The 18,792-nt window shown below is 42.4% G+C and overlaps 1 long non-coding RNA gene across 1 annotated transcript in view; it reads right to left on the bottom strand.

The window, feature by feature from the left end:
* LOC133234946 (uncharacterized) overlaps positions 1–18,254 on the bottom strand; it is a 61,871-nt gene extending 43,617 nt beyond the window's left edge. The window contains exons 1-2 of the long non-coding RNA XR_009732376.1: positions 18,029–18,254; positions 12,001–12,078 (exon numbers count right to left, since the gene is read on the bottom strand). This is a non-coding gene — a long non-coding RNA (uncharacterized LOC133234946). The remainder of the gene's footprint in view (positions 1–12,000; positions 12,079–18,028) is intronic.
* Between the last annotated feature and the right edge of the window lie 538 nt (positions 18,255–18,792).

Below are 18,792 nucleotides of genomic sequence, written 5' to 3'. Positions count from 1 at the left end.
GAAACCAGCACCAAAGAAAGACTGAGTAATGTGGGGACTGTGAGATTTTTGCTTCATGAACAAGTAAGAGAGTGGTCAGGGCAAGACATGGTCACAAAAAACTGATGGTGAGCGCAAACGTCCCATCAGCACAAAGAAAGGTACATTTTGCTGCAACGGGTTTTGCCTTTGAAAAGAGCCACAAATGCCTTTATTTCATCATTTCTGACGCTTCTCTAGTTTTTGGAGCTCTTTCAGGGCGACAGACGACGAGATGGTTGGATGGCATTATCGACTCAAAGGACATGAGTTTGAGCAAACTCTGGGAGATAATGAAGGACAGGGAAGCCTGGTATGCCGCAGTCCATGGGGCTGCAGGTTCAGACACGACTGAGAGACTGAACAACAACAAAACAACTCTGTCTTCTTCCATCAAAAGCATAAAGAAGAGATTTACGGAGTCCCGAAGCTAGCTCTTGTGTTTTCAGATAACTCTTCTGGATAAACTTGGGTGAGTAAATTCATATAACTCAACAGTTTATTCCAAGGGAGAGAGCTGCTTTGAGCCTGTTCTAAAATAAGCAATGTTCGCTGCCTTTTTCTTTTAAATATTAAAAAAAAGTTTTTACAGTTAATTTTTAAGTTTTTATTGTTTTTATTTATTGGGCCTTTTAAAGGAAAAATGATCTGAGAACCACACTCTTACCACCCCCAAAGTGTGGAGTTTCACTATTTGTATTACAATATTACTTAAATGTATATTGCAGAAAAACAGATATAAATTTATGTCTGTAATTCTTATAAACTATAAAAGGAAAAACCAATTTACAGGTTAAAACCAAACAGTCACACCAATAAAACTCAAATTCACAACATTAATGTGAAAGATGATATAGTTTTTCTGGAACTAAATCATTGCTCAAAACAAGATGCTGACCATGTTCGCTTTTGGGGAAATTTTCTGGGCACAAAGGCAGCCCTTCAGTGTTATGTCCAATTTGGTTCTTTATTGCCTAGCCTTTGACAAAGTATTAATACTACTATTGGGTGCCAAGATAAATGTAACCACAAAGCAATTTGGTCGCTGGCATTGCCTTATATATAGGTGTATGGCTCTGTGGCTGTGTGCATAGTCATGCCTGACTTTTTATGACCCCATGGTCTGTAGCCCGCCAGGCTCCTCTGTCCATGGAATTTTCCAGGCAAGAATACTGCCATTTCCTATTCCAGGGGATCTTCCCGACCCAGGGATGGAACCTGCATCTCTGGTCGCTCCTGCATCAACAGGCGGATTCTTTACCACTAGCATCACTAACATAGGCATACAGGTCCGTCTTTACATATAGGTTGGCCGCCTAGGTGATACAGAATATGCTCATATTCATTTTTTTATCTTCAACCTGAAAGACCCAAATTTGGAAACTCCCCTTTAGACAGTTCATAGGTACTCATAAATTCTCTTCAGTAACCCAGTAAATATGTGGGTTTAAACTATTTAACTCAAGCTTAGAATGAAATGGTTTTGATTGTAACACATTTTTTAGGATGGTTTTTGTACTTTCATAAGAACATTGTTGAGCTTATTATCATTTACCAAATAGGGAATAAGTTTTTCAACAGGAACACAAAAGGCCTTTGAAGGAATGCAAGCACTTGTTCCCTTTTTTTTTCCTTCTATCCAATCAGTATAGGCTTGGTTATGCTGTGCTAGGGCTTCCCTGGTGGCTCGGATGGTAAAGAATCCACCTGCAATGCAAGAGACCTTGGTTCAATCCCTGGGTCAGGAAGATCCCTTGGAGAAGGGAATAGCTACCCACTCCAGTATTCTTGCCTGGAGAATTCCAGGGACAGAGGAGCCTGGGGGGTTACAGTCCATGGGGTTGCAGAGTCAGACATGACTGAGTGACTAAGCACACACATGCTGCGCCACCAACCAACCCCTAAAGTGCAGTGACTTAAAATGCGCTTCTCCTGTGCTGGATGGAAGTGGGCCTCTGCTCTTGATGGTCCCTTCAGGGCTCAGGCTGATGGAAGCATGACCTCCATATGTGCTTCCAGCATCTCCCTGGCTAGGGAATGACGTGTAACGACTCAAACTCAGCTCTCTCAATGTCAACCCAGAAGTGACACAATTACTTGTATCCCTAAACCACCGGCCACAGAAAGTAACACAGGCTTCCTAATTTCAAAGAAGGGTAGCCCTATCACAAGCTCTCTGAGGGGAGAACTGGAATGCTTATGGCCAGCCCTAGGGCCCACTACCTCTTCCTTTATCATCTCTCACTCATTACAGAGGCAGAAACTGAGGCGGGAGGTGTTGCCTCTGATGTATCTGTTAGGTTGTCTGGCTTTGTTATCCAAAAATACTCCTGCCATCTTAGAAAGAAAATGGTTATTGTGAAATAACAAGGTCTATTTATTACTTTGGGGGAAAAAAGGAAGAAGTACACAGTGGAGGGAAGATTGAATTAAAAAATGCAAATTTTATAATTAAAGGGAGTTAATAAAAATGATACTATCTTCCTTCCTAGAATAGAGCTTATCTCAAATGACTCTGAGAGTAGGAAGGTAAGCTTTAGAATTTGAATCTTGTAATAGGTATTGGTCAGCAAACAGGGCTCCCAAATCATTTGAGGTACATGGACCATTTAGGGGTATTGGGTAATTATGGATTTTCTGGTAACTGAGTTATAGATGAAAAAACTTCCATGAATATTTTGTATTTTCACTTTTGTATTTTATTTTTAAGTGGCAGTGGGGATCAAAGATAATTATGCATGTAGTTTGTATTTAAATAAGGCATGTGAGTGGAAATATCATTTAATTTTCCTCTCAGAAATCAGTTTCAATAGCAGTGTTGAAATGTGCCATTAAGAGTACCTCATGCTATGATAATTAAATATTATGTTTTCCAAAGATGCTAAATGATATCTCCTGAGGGTCTCAAAATTTGCAAGTGTCTCTATTTTATTTAATGGAACTTTGAAATGAATAACTATTTTATAAATTGAGGATTTAAAATGAAAATTGGACATACTCAAGATATTTTATTCTATTATAAGACCAATGATAAATCCTTAACTGTCTGGATACAGTACATAAAGACTAGAAATCTTTATCTTTTCCAATAGACTATGTTAGATATGCTACTTTTTAGTTTTATTTTGGCCATTATATTTTTCAAAAAAATGAAAGTAGCCTCTTTTGTGGTAGGTGATGTCAATTTAGGTGGAAAACATCTTTATGTTGACTTTGATGTTAAAGTCAAAGAGTTGGACATGACTGAGGAACTGAACTGAACTAAACTGATGTTTAATTATATAAGTATATTCATTGTAGAAAAATCAGGAAATACTGAAGTACATAAATAGCCAAGCCAAAAAAAAAATAAAAGCCTAGTAATAATCTCCCTACCTTGGAGCCAGCATTTAACAGAGTATTTTTCTTACCAGTCTTTCCTTTAATGTGTGTGTGTGCGTGTGTGTGTGCATGTGTGTGTGTGTATTTCTGTGTTTGTGCAATCAGAGGTGCTTAACTCCATTGAGATCATGTATGAGGAATTCTATTTCCAACATTTTCATTTAACATTAGACTATTTTGGGTGGTGACGGTAACGAGGAATGTACCGGGTCCCGTTCCATAAACGTTTTTCTTAGAATTATGGACTCTGCACCCAAATTTCAGACCACTGTTCTTCTTGGAAAAAGGCAATGATCCTTCTGCATGATATATATCCAGCAAAATGCTTTTGGGAGCAAGTGTTAAAAACCTGGCTCAGATTGGCTTGTACAAAAAGAATCTTTGTTATCCTGCATTGTAAGAAGTCTAGAGGCAATTTGGGCTTCAGGCTTGCTTGGTTTAGTGATACAACAATATAGCCGAGGACCAAGGTTCTTCCCATCTCTCCTCTTCACTATCCACCCACCTGGCTTTATCCCATGGTTGACAACAGCAGTTAAACACAATTATCAAAGTTTAAATATGCAGATATGCGGATGACAGCACCCTTATGGCAGAAAGTGAAGAAGATCTAAAGAGCCTCTTGATGAAAGTGAAAGAGGAGAGTGAAAAAGTTGGCTTAAAGCTCAACATTCAGAAAACTAAGATCATGGCATCCGGTCCCATCACTTCATGGCAAATAGGTGGGGAAACAGTGGAAACAGTGGCTGACTTTATTTTTCTGGGCTCCAAAATCACTGCAGATGGTGACTGCAGCCATGAAATTAAAAGACGCTTACTCCTTGGAAGGAAAGTTATGACCAACCTAGACAGCATATTCAAAAGCAGAGACATTACTTTGCCAACAAAAGGTCCATCTAGTCAAGGCTATGGTTCTTACAGTGTTCATGTATGGATGTGAGAGTTGGACTATGAAGACAGCTAAGCACTGAACAATTGATGCCTTTGTACTGTGGTGCTAGAGAAGACTCTTGAGAGTTCCTTGGACTGCAAGGAGATCCAACCAGTCCATCCTAAAGGAGATCAGTCCTGGGTGTTCATTGGAAGGACTGATGCTGAAGCTGAAACTCCAATACTTTGGCCACCTCATGCGAAGAGTTGACTCATTTGAAAAGACCCTGATGCTGGGAAAGATTGAGGGCAGGAGGAGAAGGGAACGACAGAGGATGAGATGGCTGGATGGCATCACCAACTCAATGGACATGGGTTTGGGTGGACTCCAGGAGTTGGTGATGGACAGGGAGGCCTGGCGTGCTGCGGTTCATGGGGTCGCAAAGAGTCAGACATGACTGAGCGACTGAACTGAACTGAAGTGACAACAGCAATAGGTCAACAGGCTTTCTGCTTTATTCCTAGTGGGAGAGTAAAAGGCCTCTTCCCTGTCATGGAATTAAACCTCTCTCATCATTTCAGAGTCCAGTTGGTCCAGTGTACATTACCTGGCACGATTAGCAGTTGTCTCTTGCAGGGATTAAACCTAGGATTGGGAAGGATTGACTTAGATCTCCTGGAACCCATTCTTGCTGCTAAGTCGCTTCAGTCGTGTCTGACTCTGTGCGACCCAATAGACGGCAGCCCACCAGGCTCCCCTGTCCCTGGGATTCTCCAGGCAAGAACACTGGAGTGGGCTGCCATTTCCTTCTCCAATGCGTGAAAGTGAAAAGTGAAAGTGAAGTCGTTAAGTCGTGTCCGACTCTTAGCGACCCCATGGACTGCAGCCTACCAGGCTCCTCCATCCATGGGATTTTCCAGGCAAGAGTGCTGGAGTGGGGTGCCATTGCCTTCTCCTGGAACCCATTCTTAAAGGTCAAAGTGCTAATCATTTAAGCTAATATGGAGAAGGCAGAATACCTAAAGAAATTTAAATTCTACTGGGAAAGGGGGGTGGATAGATGCTGGATAGGCATCTGACATTATCCAGCAAAATGGTGGATAAAGCCTGGTAGTCCAGTGGTTAAGAGTCCATGCTCCCAATCCTGGGGACCTGGGTTTGATTGCTGGTCAGGGAGCTAGATTTTCCCATAGGCCATAACTAAGACCTGGAACTGCCAAAAAAAAAAAAAAAAAAAAAAGCCCCTTACAATGTCTGCTGTCCTAGTCATATTCTAGTCTTACTGTCCACCATGTTCTCCCACCTCTTTCTTGATTGCAGTTTCAAACGAGGTGGTTATATTCTCTACCTCAGGGCCTTTGCACATGCTATTTCCTATTCCTGGGCTGCTCTTCTCTCCTCTTTTTTTCTTAGCTAACTCCTACTCATCCTTCTTGCATCCTCTCAGCACTCACCCTGACTAGGTCAAACCCTTTATTCTTCTTGCTAGCACTTCTTGGTGTTTAGCCTTTAGTGAATAGTGTCTTTTTCCCCTTTCTTGGCTAGTATTTTTTTTTCTCACTAACTCTAGAAAGAAATCACTAATTTCTCACTAACTCTAGTAAGAAAATTACTAATTTTCTCACTAATCTCTGCTCCTTCAGGGCAGAGATTAACTCACCATTTCTTGGGCCTAACACAGAGTCTGAAATGTGTGAAGTGCTCAATAAATAATTTATAAATAAAAACTGAGCAACTGAAGCTAATTTTAGAGATTAGATGCCTATATATCAAGATGAAATTTAATGTTCAAAACATAGAGTCAGTGCTTATTCATCTCTGTTTTAAGTATTTTCTTATAGAGTAATAGAGATGGTACTTTATAGTTGACACCTATAGGAGGTGTTTAGAATGTGGAGGCCAGGGCCTGGAGAGGAGGTACCAACTGCTGGCAATACCACTGGTTAAATGAAAATGTCCCACATTATTGTGGCAGATCTCATGGGTTTGTTTAGGAGGAAAGTTCGTTGCATATCTCCTTTTCCCTTGGTTAATTTCACCTGCTGCTGCTGATACTGCTAAGTCGCTTGTCGTGTCCGACTCTGTGCGACCCCATAGACGGCAGCCCACCAGGCTCCCCCCTCCCTGGGATTCTCCAGGCAAGAACACTGGAGTGGGTTGCCATTTCCTTCTCCAATGCATGAAAGTGAAAAGTGAAAGTGAAGTCGCTCAGTCATGTCCGACTCTTAGCGCCCTCATGGACTGCAGCCCACCAGGCTCCTCCGTCTATGGGATTTTCCAGGCAAGAGTACCGGAGTGGGGTGCCATTGCCTTCTCCGAATGTCACCTGAGGGATCTCCTTTTTCCATGAGGAAAGAGATGACCATGGATATAAATTATGATGAGAAATAATACAGTCATGATACGTAGTTTCCTGTGGACAGTATTTTTCTGTTTCATCTAATGAAAAAATATAGGTGTTAAAAAATTAAAGAGTTTTTTCAAATGTTTAATATACATGAAGAATATTATTTACTATAATGCTAGTAACTCACTAGGTTTCAGAGAATTAATATCAAACATCAATAAAAACACTAACACAAATGGTCATGGAGGTAATATATAGAAGAAATCCACTTTGTACAGAAAAACCATTTGGTTAATATTTTTCCCATGTATTTTAAACAATCTTTGTTTACACTGTCTTAGTGTCTGCCTACTCTCTCATGTCTGAAAATGCCATTTCTAACCTTAGATTAAGACATTTCATCCCCTCCCCCTCTTGCTTTATAAGTAGAGCTCAGGTGACCATCTCAGCATAAATCCACATGCCAGATTTTGTCCTCCAGACTGATTATCAGAAATAGCATTAGTGGGATCTCCACTTTCCACGTCCAGCTTTGAAAGGCTTCCATGAGTTCAATGTTCTAAAAGTGAGTTGGCTCATCGTGGTTTGAAATTGGAGAAGACTAAGCTGGGGAGATGAGGTGTCTAGCTCAGGGTGTTGCACTGATTCACTTTTTTGACATTCAATAAAGGAGGACTCAGCAACTGTCCCTGGGGTGGGGGCACTGGGATCTGCCCAGATGTGCTGATTGTCGGAGAGATGGCTGCATCCAACAAGACACAAGGACATTTCCTGCCTGGGCCCGGTGTGTGGGAACCTTGAGGGAACTCAGGTGAAGTCCGTGTCAGCACCTCACCTTTAAATACTGGACTTGGAATGTGATCAATCAGCAAGCCACAAGGGAGGAAGTATAAATAAAACATGTCCCTTGCAAAGAGGGCAAAGCTGCAATTTGCCAAGTGCACTGTAATTGCTTCTGGTTAATTATCTCAGTGGTGAGATGGGAGCACCAAAAGCACACATTTACATTCATACTGTGGATAAAAATAATACCACTCCTTGGATGATCCTGATTTTGTTGTTGAGATGTGGACAATGCATTCCCATGTCCCCTGGATGGTAAGTGGTAGACGGTGACCTCATACAGCTCTGCTGTTTGAATTGTCAATTTTTACCATCATTGTAATTGCTTACAATAATTATGTTACTCTAATTATTATATATTTAATATAATTATATTGCTGTTAATTAATAAAAAGGACTGATAATTACAATAATACTAAATGCAGTCACTGGACTAAGTACTTTGGAACATGCATGAGCTCTTTGAATGCTCAAAACAACCCTAAGAGGAAAGATTCTTTTTCTAATTTTCAGATTTGGCACCTGAAGCTCAGAGAGGTTTAGCGACTTGTTTGAGATCACACAGCAGCCACTGAATCCCAGTTGTTATGCTGGGATCCAGAGAATTTTGTCTGAAGGACAGTAGCAGCCACCTTGGTGCCCCACCTAGATTTCCCGTGGCCCTTTTCACCATTCGGTGCACCCACCCACCCAACTGCTGGAGGTGCTTTTGTTAACAGTTCACTCCTGATGCCTATCTGGGAACACTGCTCTTCAGAGACCAGGCCGATTTGCCTGGAAGTACCAGAGAATAATGGCCCCCACACTGGATGAGCCCATAATTAATAAACTAGCTGGTGCAGAAATATAAAAGAACAACACCCTTGTCTTACGGTGGTTCAAGTTCCGTAATGCAGTGTGTGGTCTAGATCTCTCCGCAGGATCAAGCTACCGTTAGATGTCACCGGAAACTACAGTCTTGTTTAAAACGTCTGCTCCTTCCCTATCCTACTTCCTTTCTTCCTCCCCATGCATGTTCAGATCACTCTTTTAAATAAATGTGTTTTATACAAATCCCTTCTTAGGCTCTGCTTCTCCGAAGCCTGACCAAAGACAGTCACTATACAAAGTGGGCCCCTGGTAAGTCTGCTGACTTGCTGAAGGCATCCTTGCCGTGGAAGCAGTATTACCTTGTCTGTATGACCTTGGGTAAGTCCCTTACCTCTCGGGGCCTCATGTCCCTTCTCTGAAAGAAGAGAAGAATAGACTGGATGGTCCCCAGAGCCTCTTCTAGTCCTGAGCCACTGACATTTCCACTTTCTAAAAATCCATTTGTTTGTAGATAGCTTTATGGCTGTGCCCAAAGAGGGACGTTGGTTTGGCAGCTTGCACTGAATAGGAAGGCTCCCAGAGACTGTGAACATTTTTCCCCTGCCGTCTCCATCTTTACCACAGAGAACTCCGGAAGAGACTGGAGCCCACTGGGTACTTCTGTGGGTGACCCTGAGGATCCAGTTAAACCTGGAATGTCTCTGGGAGGAAATAGTACTCCTGAGGTTGGCAAAAAGGGCAGCATCCCCCAGGGAGGCAAGTTGGGATTTTTGAGAAAGAAGTGGTCTGGATGAGGCAAGAAGAAGCAAAAAGGACACCAACCTCACCTTTGGAACATAAATCAATTTTCACCCAAGAGACCCATAGGAAATCTGTGCTCCCAGGAACAGCCAGCTTTCAGAAGCAAGTGGTGCTCAGAGATTCCTTAAGATACCAGACCAGGCAGTGCAGTCGCCAGGGAAGGAGAAAGTGACCAGGGAGTCATACCACAGGACTTCTACCAGGAAATCATTTGTCAGGCTCTTGTGAAAAATGGAAGGCAAGTGCTTCGCATCAATTCTGGCCTCCTTTGTAAGTGCTTCCTGTTCTGAAAAGGCTGAAAAGGGGAAGATGGAATTTCCCAGACTCCTTTGCACCTAGATTTCCAGATGTGCTCCAACTTCAGCTAAGCATAAATGTTCAGGCGGGAATCAGAAGATAGAAAATGAGGCAGAGGCCGTTTCTACAGCTTTTGCGGACACTGACAGTGATGGGCTGTGGGGGGTGGAGAGCTGGGGGGTGGTAAATAGTGGACAGGCACCCATTTTTGGTGCTGCAGATTGTAGCAGGCAGTGAGGGTGTGGAGTTGGAGGCACCAACAGAGACTTCCTGACTTAGGTGCCTCTCTGACCATGGTAGTAATTGTGTGCGTACGGGTATGCATATTCTTTTTCTAATTTTCAGATTTGGCACCTGAAGTTTCTGGATCAGTCAGTGCTTTCTTGTCATAGAAAAGGCAGGAGACTTTTGGAAGGTCCAATTCTGCCAGTTTAGAAAACTTAAGCTAGAGTCATTTTCTTCACATCTCTAATGATTCTGTAGGACACATAATACTTTGAACTAAATGCCTTCTGCCTATAGTTGCTAGAATGTATTTCATGCTCTATAAGCAGACCCTGATGGGTTTATGGGCCCAAGTTACATAGTAGAAGTAAAGTTGCCCTAAAAACATAAAGTGCATAGTGCCCTCAATAACAACCACTGGGTCACTAGGGATTAAGAATGTACCCAGAGCAACTCTTTTTTTTAAGATTTTTCTAATGTGGATAATATTTTTAAGGTCTTTTATTGAATTCGTTTGGAGAAGGAAACGGCAACCCACTCCAGTATTCATGCCTGGAAAATCCCATGGACCGAGGAGCCTGGTGGGCTACAATCCATGGGGTCGCAAAGAGTCGGACACAACTGAGCAACGCGTGTGTGTGTGTGTGTGTGTGTGTGTGTGTGTATTGAATTAATTACAATACTGCTTTTGTTTTCTGTTTTGGCTTCTTGGCCCTGAGGCATGTGGGACTCTTACGCCCCCAGCAGGGATTGACCCTGCGCCCGCCACATTGGAGGCAAAGTCTTAACCACGGGAGCTCCATGGATGTCCCCAGGGCAGATCTTAAGAACCCATTCTGTGCTGGCCGTCACCTCCGTCCTCATAAAGTCCTGGAGAGCAGACGTGATCACCCCATTGTGCCAATGAGAGAATTACAGCACAGAGAAACTGCTTCTTCCCTATGGTCACACTGCTGGGAGGTGGGAGGTGGCAGAACCAGGTTAAACTGGCAGCCTACCACCGGGTTCTCCAGGCAAGAATACTGGAGTATTTCCTCCTCCAGGGGACCATGTTTTGTCAAAACTCTTCACTATGCTCCGTCCCTCTTCGATGGCCCTGCATGACATGGCTCATAAATTCATTGAGTTATGAAAGCCTCTTCACCAAAACAACATGTGATCCTGGAAGGGGTCAGCCTACCACACGGCCTCGTTGGGTAGGGACGGCTCTATTTCAGACACAAGGACCTGGCAAAGTTCTTAAATACAGAAAAGTGATTTTTGTGCTAAGAAATATCTCTGGGGACATTTTCCCTCTTAAACACTTTAGTAAAGTTGGAGTAACTTTATTTTACGCAAGGCTAGACAAGCTTCTGTTTTGACCATCATATCAGCACTAACACACCAAGATTCCTAAATAGTAAGGATTTGACGATGAGACGAGAAGGGTTGTTGAAATCCCGTGCTCCCAATGATAGGGGTGAAAAAGGAGGGTCACTGTAGCAAAGGGAAGAAGGTTCTGGGAGCTTCCATGAAAGGTGCTGAGCCTGGCTATACAGAGGGGCAATGTAATGGATGCTCAAGTCAGGATTTAAGTTTCAACCAGAAAAACAAAGGAGTCACAGGCTGAAAAAAGAAGTGAGAGATGGAAGAAGGAAAGAGCCATCCTCCGAGGCCACCATCCTAGCTCAGAAATGAGAATCCATCAGTATTGGGGAAAGGGCAGGAGAGAAGCCAATGGGGGAAAAAAGGTAGGAAAAGAAAAAAATCAAGAAGAAAAACATGCATGTGGTCAAGTTTGATTGGCTCCTCTCAGTTTTGTGTGTGTGTGTGTGTGTGTGAGAGAGAGAGAGAGAGAGAGAGAGTGCGCAACGTGATTCTGACCCATCTGGTTTGGCAGCACAGCTACTGCTCTCCAGCCATCCTTGGATCCGACTGTTGTTAACCTAATCTGAACACCACCTCCAAGGCCCTGTGCCCTCCTTGAAGGTGGCACTTCCACATCATTCAGCTCTTGCTTTTCCATTTCTCAAGCTGTTAACAGCACAAAGGCTTGGACCCAGGCTAGGTGAGGCTAGACCAGCCATGCAACCTTGGGTGAGTTACCCAGTCTCTCTGAACCTCAAAGTTCTCACCAGTACAATGAAAATGATAATCATGCTTGTGATACAGCTTAAATGAGATAATACATGCAAAAGGCCCAACCAAGGGCTTGGCATTCGGCAAGTTCTCTTGGAACTTGGAACTAATGGAAACTTTTGTTCTCTTTATCTAGCATCCTGTCCTTTCTCTCTGTACTCGTTGCAGGTATTGGGCTGTACCCTGCAAGCCTGCAAGCCCTGTACTACTTGCCCAGCTTTAAGACCAAATAAAGAGCCCAGAGTCAGTGACAGAGACGTCAATGGTTTAATGGATAGGGAGATCTTACATGTCTGAAGCAAGGTCCTGGAGCAACCCCCAACCGCTGCGGCAGATGTTCGGCAGGGCATGGTGGCAGTCTTCGCTTCTGCAGAGAGGAGGAGGTTTACAGTTACAGTGGGAATTGATGTCAGGTTGGCTCATCAGTTACCAGGGAAACCAGGAGATAAGCTATCTCAGTGAAGATGTTCTGATATTAAGCTAGAACAATAATGAGCTGGAACAGGGTCAAGTATGTTGGAAGGTCAGTCATGTGAGTAGAGGGTAGGTGAAGAAGGCTCTGGTGGAGCCAACGATATACAGAGAGCAAGAGAGCAGCCATCCTGGGTGGCCTGACCATGCACCCCAACCCCTACATACCCTGCATGACCCTTACAATCTTTGTTCACCCCTCTTCTGCTATGTCCCTGCGGTCTGGTCAGTAGAGGGGCACTGCAACCAGATACCACAAATGTAATAAAGACACCAGCAGCTAAAGAGTATCAGGAGTAAGACACCTAATGTGCTAAGAACACTCACTTGCCAGTATGTCAGCAAATTTTGGAGCCAAGCACTTAACAGACCAATGGAGAGGGAGTCAATGGCGGCCGTGTCCCGTCCGGTTACAAGGAAGGTAAGGCCACCCTTGGTTTTCACAAACCCAGAGCCACCCCATGTGGACAAGGGAGGCCCCAACTCTAAAACAAACATTCTGGGGGCCTAGCAGGAATCAGCAGTCACGGTACAGGTCTGCCACCCCATGTTATGCTGAGTGCCACTCCTCCATTGTCAGTCATCCCTCATGGTTGCATCAGTTGGGTCTATTTTTCATGCAAGCCTAGAGGAGGATGACAAACAGCACCTCACTGGAGATGCAGCAGTTAGACTCATTTCACAGTGAGGTCACTTGCTTCCCACTCCTCAAATAGATATCCTTTGTTCAGGCTACAGGTGAAATGTAAGACACTGGATAGGCATGACACAGGGAGACCATGACCATTCAGCAAACACAAGCATGGCCTGCATTCTGAGATAACGCCACTTCTGCCTGAAGTTTGTGTTCCGTCTGCAACACAGTTTGATTAACTCAAATTTGCTGTAATATAGGAATGTATCTAAAATCATGTCTATAACTGCCACCTAGTTTTATGTTGGATGTCTGAACCACAGCTACTCCATTTTGATTTTTCCAATGCATTCTCCTCCTCAATGGCCAAAGCTGATGTACAATGCATGTTCAGTAGGCCACAACACAGGCCACTCTGTCACATGGCTTACATTAAACCATGTACAAACCAGAATGACTTCCCCATACCTCAGAATGTGAAGATTTTTCCAAGACTTACCCTTTGGATTGAAAATCTTTCAATGGACCAAAATATTTGTCCCTTAAGGTCAGGGTCCTGCCCTGGGCCTACTTTATATTTGCCTATATATGCATTTATATTTGTCACTTTGGGGGACAACTGATCAGATAAACTCAGAATTACATTAATGGGGAAACATTTTAGCAGCTATACAGTTGATCAATTATATCAAACTTTTATAAAAACATTATACCTGTGCTTTTAGCAATAGACTTAAAGCAAGTAGTGTCATATATCACAAGTAGTTATACTCTGTGACAACTTCACTGGAGAATTTGCTTTTCCTTCAGAACATCAGGGCAAAAGTGTGGCTTACACAACTTTCAAAAATCTAGATCTCAATTAACAGGACTAGAATTTAATATCTATTGAACCATAATCTTTATCTCTCTAAAAGTACCCTCATTTCCACCAAACACAGTCAAAGCAAGACTAATTTGTTTGCAAAATAAACCTGGTCAGTTGGCCACATAAGGCTTCTCCAAACTGGCTGTGGTAGAACTCCTCAGAAGGAATCTCAGACTGAACTCCCCAAAAGCATCTCAGGGCCAGGAAAACCATGCCAAAAGTTTGCCATCAGGCTCTGCCTCAATGAATTTCCCTCTTCCAGAGGTCCCCCAAATATGGAGATTCCAGCATAGGCCATTTTTTTTTTTCCCATTCACCTGACAAGGATGCTCAGAACCCAAGAGTCTCCAATTTCTGGAGGGATCAGGCAGAGAGAAAAGAAAAATGTTTCAATTCTACCCACAGGTCAAGCTTACCAAATTGTAAGTTATAACTAATTTGAGGGGAAGGGCTTCCCTATATCTGGAAACAGATCAAACCCAGTAATATTCCAGATGAAATCCATAAAAAGTATTATCATATTCACCAGTTCACTCAGCAACCAATCCTTGTGTTAATTTTTTAGAAGTCATTAAGGTTTTCCATTAGGATTCTTTAATTTCTTACTCAGTTCAGCAGTATGATCTGAAATTTATCAGAGACCTGTACTTGTCAAAAGTCCTTCCTATGAATCTTCTTGAAGATGAAGAACTTTTGCAAGAGCATCAGAATACAAACATAACTGTCATAAATGACAAAAAGACTTAAACTGGTTAAACATCTTATTACAATGTAACCAATAAAGAAACTTGGTAATAATAACTAGAATTATGACTGATTATAATCTTAATCCTTAAAAACTTTAACCTCTGGCAAAAACCAAGAAGCAAGTAATTGTGCACTGCTTGTCATACCAGCATTTTCAACTGGAAAACTTATGTTTTAGTCTTCCTCTCCTAAGAAGGCAAAGGTAAGTAAACTTACATGTGCTCAGAAATTAATGTTTCAATATTATCCTATTTGAAATGACCCAAATAGTCAACGAATTCTCATTTAATACAGTTTAGTTTCAAGTTACCAAATCTGGAGAGACTAATTTTTTTAGATAGACATTCTCAAAATATAATAATTCCTATCAGTTCAGTTCAGTTCAGTCACTCAGTCATGTCCGACTCTTTGTGACCCCATGGACTGCAGCACGCCAGGCCTCCCTGTCCATCACCAACTCCTGCAATTTACTCAAATTCATGTCCACTGAGTCGGTGATGCCATCCACCCATCTCATCCTCTGTCGTTCCCCTTCTCCTCCTGCCTTCAATCTTTCCCAGCACCAAGGTCTTTTCAAATGAGTCAGTTCTTCGCATCAGGTGGCCCAAGTATTGGAGTTTCAGCTTTAGCATCAGTCCTTCCAATGAATATTCAGGACTGATTTCCTTTAGGATGGACTGGTTAGATCTCCTTGCAGTCCCAGGGACTTTCAAGAGTCTTCTCCAACACCACAGTTCAAAAGCATCAATTCTTTGGTGCTCAGCTTTGCTTTCTGTATAGTCCAACTCTCACATCCATACATGACTACTAGAAAAACCATAGCGTTGACTGGACGGACCTTTGTTGGCAAAGTAATGTCTCTGCTTTTTGATATGCTGTCTAGTTTGGTCATGACTTTTCTTCCAAGGAGTAAGCATCTTTTAATTTCATGGCTGCAGTAGAGCTTATTTAAGAGCTCTAATCTCATTTAACATTTGCTTAAAGTTCCATCCTGTCAAGTTATTTTCCTTGCTGACAAATTTGCAGCAGATATAATGAGGTCTTATTTGATCTCTAGTAAACCAACGTACAACAGCAATATTATACTTAATCCTGATAACTCTAAAAACATGTCTACATTAATCAAACCAGCAAGCTTAAGCTAGCTTCAATACCAGATGTAGACTCAATACTGAATATTTTCCTGATCATGTGAACCTGAAATTCATTCTGGCCAGTTTTTCATATTTCTGAGAATTCACCTAAGCACATAATTTATTTTATACTAGTTAAGCAGAGCTTATCCACAAAGCGATCTTGGCAATACCATTTGGAGGCTGAGACACTTCATTTTTATAAGAAATACATTCAGTTCAGTTCAGTTGCTCAGTCTTGTCCGACTCTTTGCAACCTCAAGGACTGCAGCACTCCAGGCCTCCGTGTCCATCACCAAATCCTGGAGTTTACTCAAACTCATGTTCATTGAGTCAATGATACCATCAACCATCTCATCCTCTGTCGTCTCCTTATCCTCCTGCCTTCAATCTTTCCCAGCATCAGGGTCTTGTCAAATGAGTCAGTTCTTCGCATCAGATAGCCAAATTATTGGAGTTTCAGCTTCAACATCAGTCCTTTCAAAGAACACCCAGGATTGATCTCCTTTAGGATGGACTGGTTGGATCTCTTTGCTGTCCAAGGGACTCTCAAGAGTCTTCTCCAACACCACAGTTCAAAAGCATCAATTCTTCAGCGCTCAGCTTTCTTTATAGTCCAACTCTCACATCCATACATGACTACTGGAAAAACCACTACTTTGACTAGACAGACCTTTGTCTGAAAAGTAATGTCTCTGCTTTTTAATAAGCTGTCTAGGTCGGTCATAGCTTTTCTTTCAAAGAGCAAGTGTCTTTTAATTTCATGGCATAGTCACCATCTGCAGTGATTTTGAAGCCCCAAAAAGATAAAGTCTGTAACTGTTTCCACTGTTTCCCCACCTATTTGCCATGAAGTGATGGGACCGGATGCCATGATCTTAGTTTTCTGACTGTTAAATTTTAAGCCAACTTTTTCACTCTCCTCTTTCACTTTCATCAAGAGGCTCTTTAGATCTTCTTCACTTTCTGCCATAAGGGTGGTGTCATCTGCATATCTGAGGTTATTGATATTTCTTCCGACAGTCTTGATTCCAGCTTGTGCTTCATCCAGTTCAACACTTCTCATGATGTACTCTGCATATAAATTTAATAAGCAGGGTGACAATACACAGCCTTGATGTTCTTCTTTCCAGATTTGGAACCAGTCTGTTGTTCCATGTCCAGTTCTAACTGTTGTTTCTTGACCTGGTTACAGATTTCTCAGGAGGCAGGTTAGGTGGTCTTCTATCCCCATCTCTTGAAGAATTTTTCACAGTTTGTGGTGATCCACACAGTCAAAGGCTTTGGCATAGTCAATAAAGCAGAGGTAGATATTTTTCTGAAAGTCTCTGGGTTTTTCGATGATCCAATGGATGTTGGCAATTTGATCTCTGGTTCCCCTGCCTTTTATAAATCCAGCTTGAACATCTGGAAGCTCATGATTCATGTACTTCATGAATCATGGTGAAGCCTGGCTTGGAGAATTTTGAGCATTACTTTGCTAGTGTGTGAGATGAGAGTAATTGTGTGGTAGCCTGAACATTCTTTGGCATGCCTTTCTTTGAGATTGGAATGAAAACTGACCTTTTCCAGTCCTGTGGCCACTGCTGAGTTTTCCAAATTTGCTGGCATATTGAGTGCAGCACTTTCACAACATCATCTTTTAGGATTTGAAATAGCTGAACTGGAATCCCATCACCTCCACTAGCTTTGTTTGTAGTGATGCTTCCTAAGGCCCATTTGACTTCACATTCCATGATGTCTGGCTCTAGGTAAGTGATCACACCATCATGATTATCTGGGTCATGGGATTAGAAACACAAACTACTATATATAAAATAAACAAACAAAAAGGTTCTACTATGTATAACACAGAGAACTATATTCAATATCTTATAATAACCTAATGGAAAAGAATATTAAAAAATACATTTCATATACACATATGTATATATATTTATAACTGAATTACTGCTATATACCTGAAAACATTTACAAATCAATTATATAATAATTTAAAAAAACAGCGAAATTCTGAAAATACTCTCAAATTTAAGAAAAAGGGAAAAAGACAAGATTAATAAATATGTTAATATAACATAATTAATAAAATTATATTACATTTTTATTTTTTACTTTTAAAAGAAAACAAACAAAAAGCAGTGGCCAGTCCACAGACGTGGCTGCTGCCTTACTGTTAACTTTTTTTCCTCACTGTAATTGTGGCCAACAGCACCACAAAAGCCTTAGTTCCCTGTACTCTTGTGGCGGCTGCCATTCACCAAGGACAGCCAACAGAGTCTCACACACTAGTGAACAACCACCGCAGGATCACCCCCCACAACTTCTGTGCCCCAAATGCTAACCGACAGCCACCTCAGGATTACATCCCTAACTTTCAGGCCCCCAAAGCTTCTTCCCAACGTCTCGGCACTCTCGGGAGTCTCCTCAGTCTCCCAGCAGCTTCACCAATCGTTTGGCTCACCTTGCAGGCCGACAAGCCCTGTAGTTGTCAGCTTGCAGACCGAAGAAACAGCCCGGTGTCGGTGACAGAGACATCAAAGGTTTCATGGATAGAGGGAGCTTACTTATGTGAAGCAAGGTCCTGGAGTGACAACCCACTGTGTGCAGTGAACGGTGGCCTCTGGACACTGCAGCATGGACACGGCGGCCATCTTCACACCCTGCAAGCCAAGGTTACTGGTTATAGGCAGAAGTGACCTGATGTCTGATTGGTTCATTGGTTGCTAGGAAACCAGTAGGGAAACACGCCCCGCAAGGGCCCCTGTGATAAGCTATCCTGGTGCTGGTGTTTTGATTTAAAGGTTAGAGCAATCACCAGGACTTTCCTGGTGGTCCAGTGGTAAAGAATCCCCCTGCCTATGCAGGGGACATGGGTTTGATCCCTGGTCTAAGAAGGTCCCACATGCTGAAGGGCAACCAAGCTGGCGAACCGCAACTACTGAACTCCACACTGTAGAGCCTGTGCGCTCCAACAAGAGAAACCACCTCAATGAGAAGCCCACACACTGCAACGAAGAGTAGCCCTGCTCAGGCAACTAGAGAAAGCCGGTGTACAGCAATAAAAACAACCCAGTGCAGCCAAAAATAAATAAATAAAAATTTAAAAATTAAAAAAAAAACCAATCACCAGCCCACCTGTTAGTGGGGGGCAGGGCGAGTATGTAGCAAGGTCAATCAGGTGAGGAGGGTGTAGGTGAAGCAGGCAGGGGATGTACAGTAAGTAAG

The sequence above is a fragment of the Bos javanicus genome, chromosome 22 (genome assembly GCF_032452875.1).
Source record: "Bos javanicus breed banteng chromosome 22, ARS-OSU_banteng_1.0, whole genome shotgun sequence".
Taxonomy (NCBI): domain Eukaryota; kingdom Metazoa; phylum Chordata; class Mammalia; order Artiodactyla; family Bovidae; genus Bos; species Bos javanicus.
Note: the sequence above shows the minus strand (reverse complement) of the source record. Positions and strands in the feature narration are given on the sequence as shown.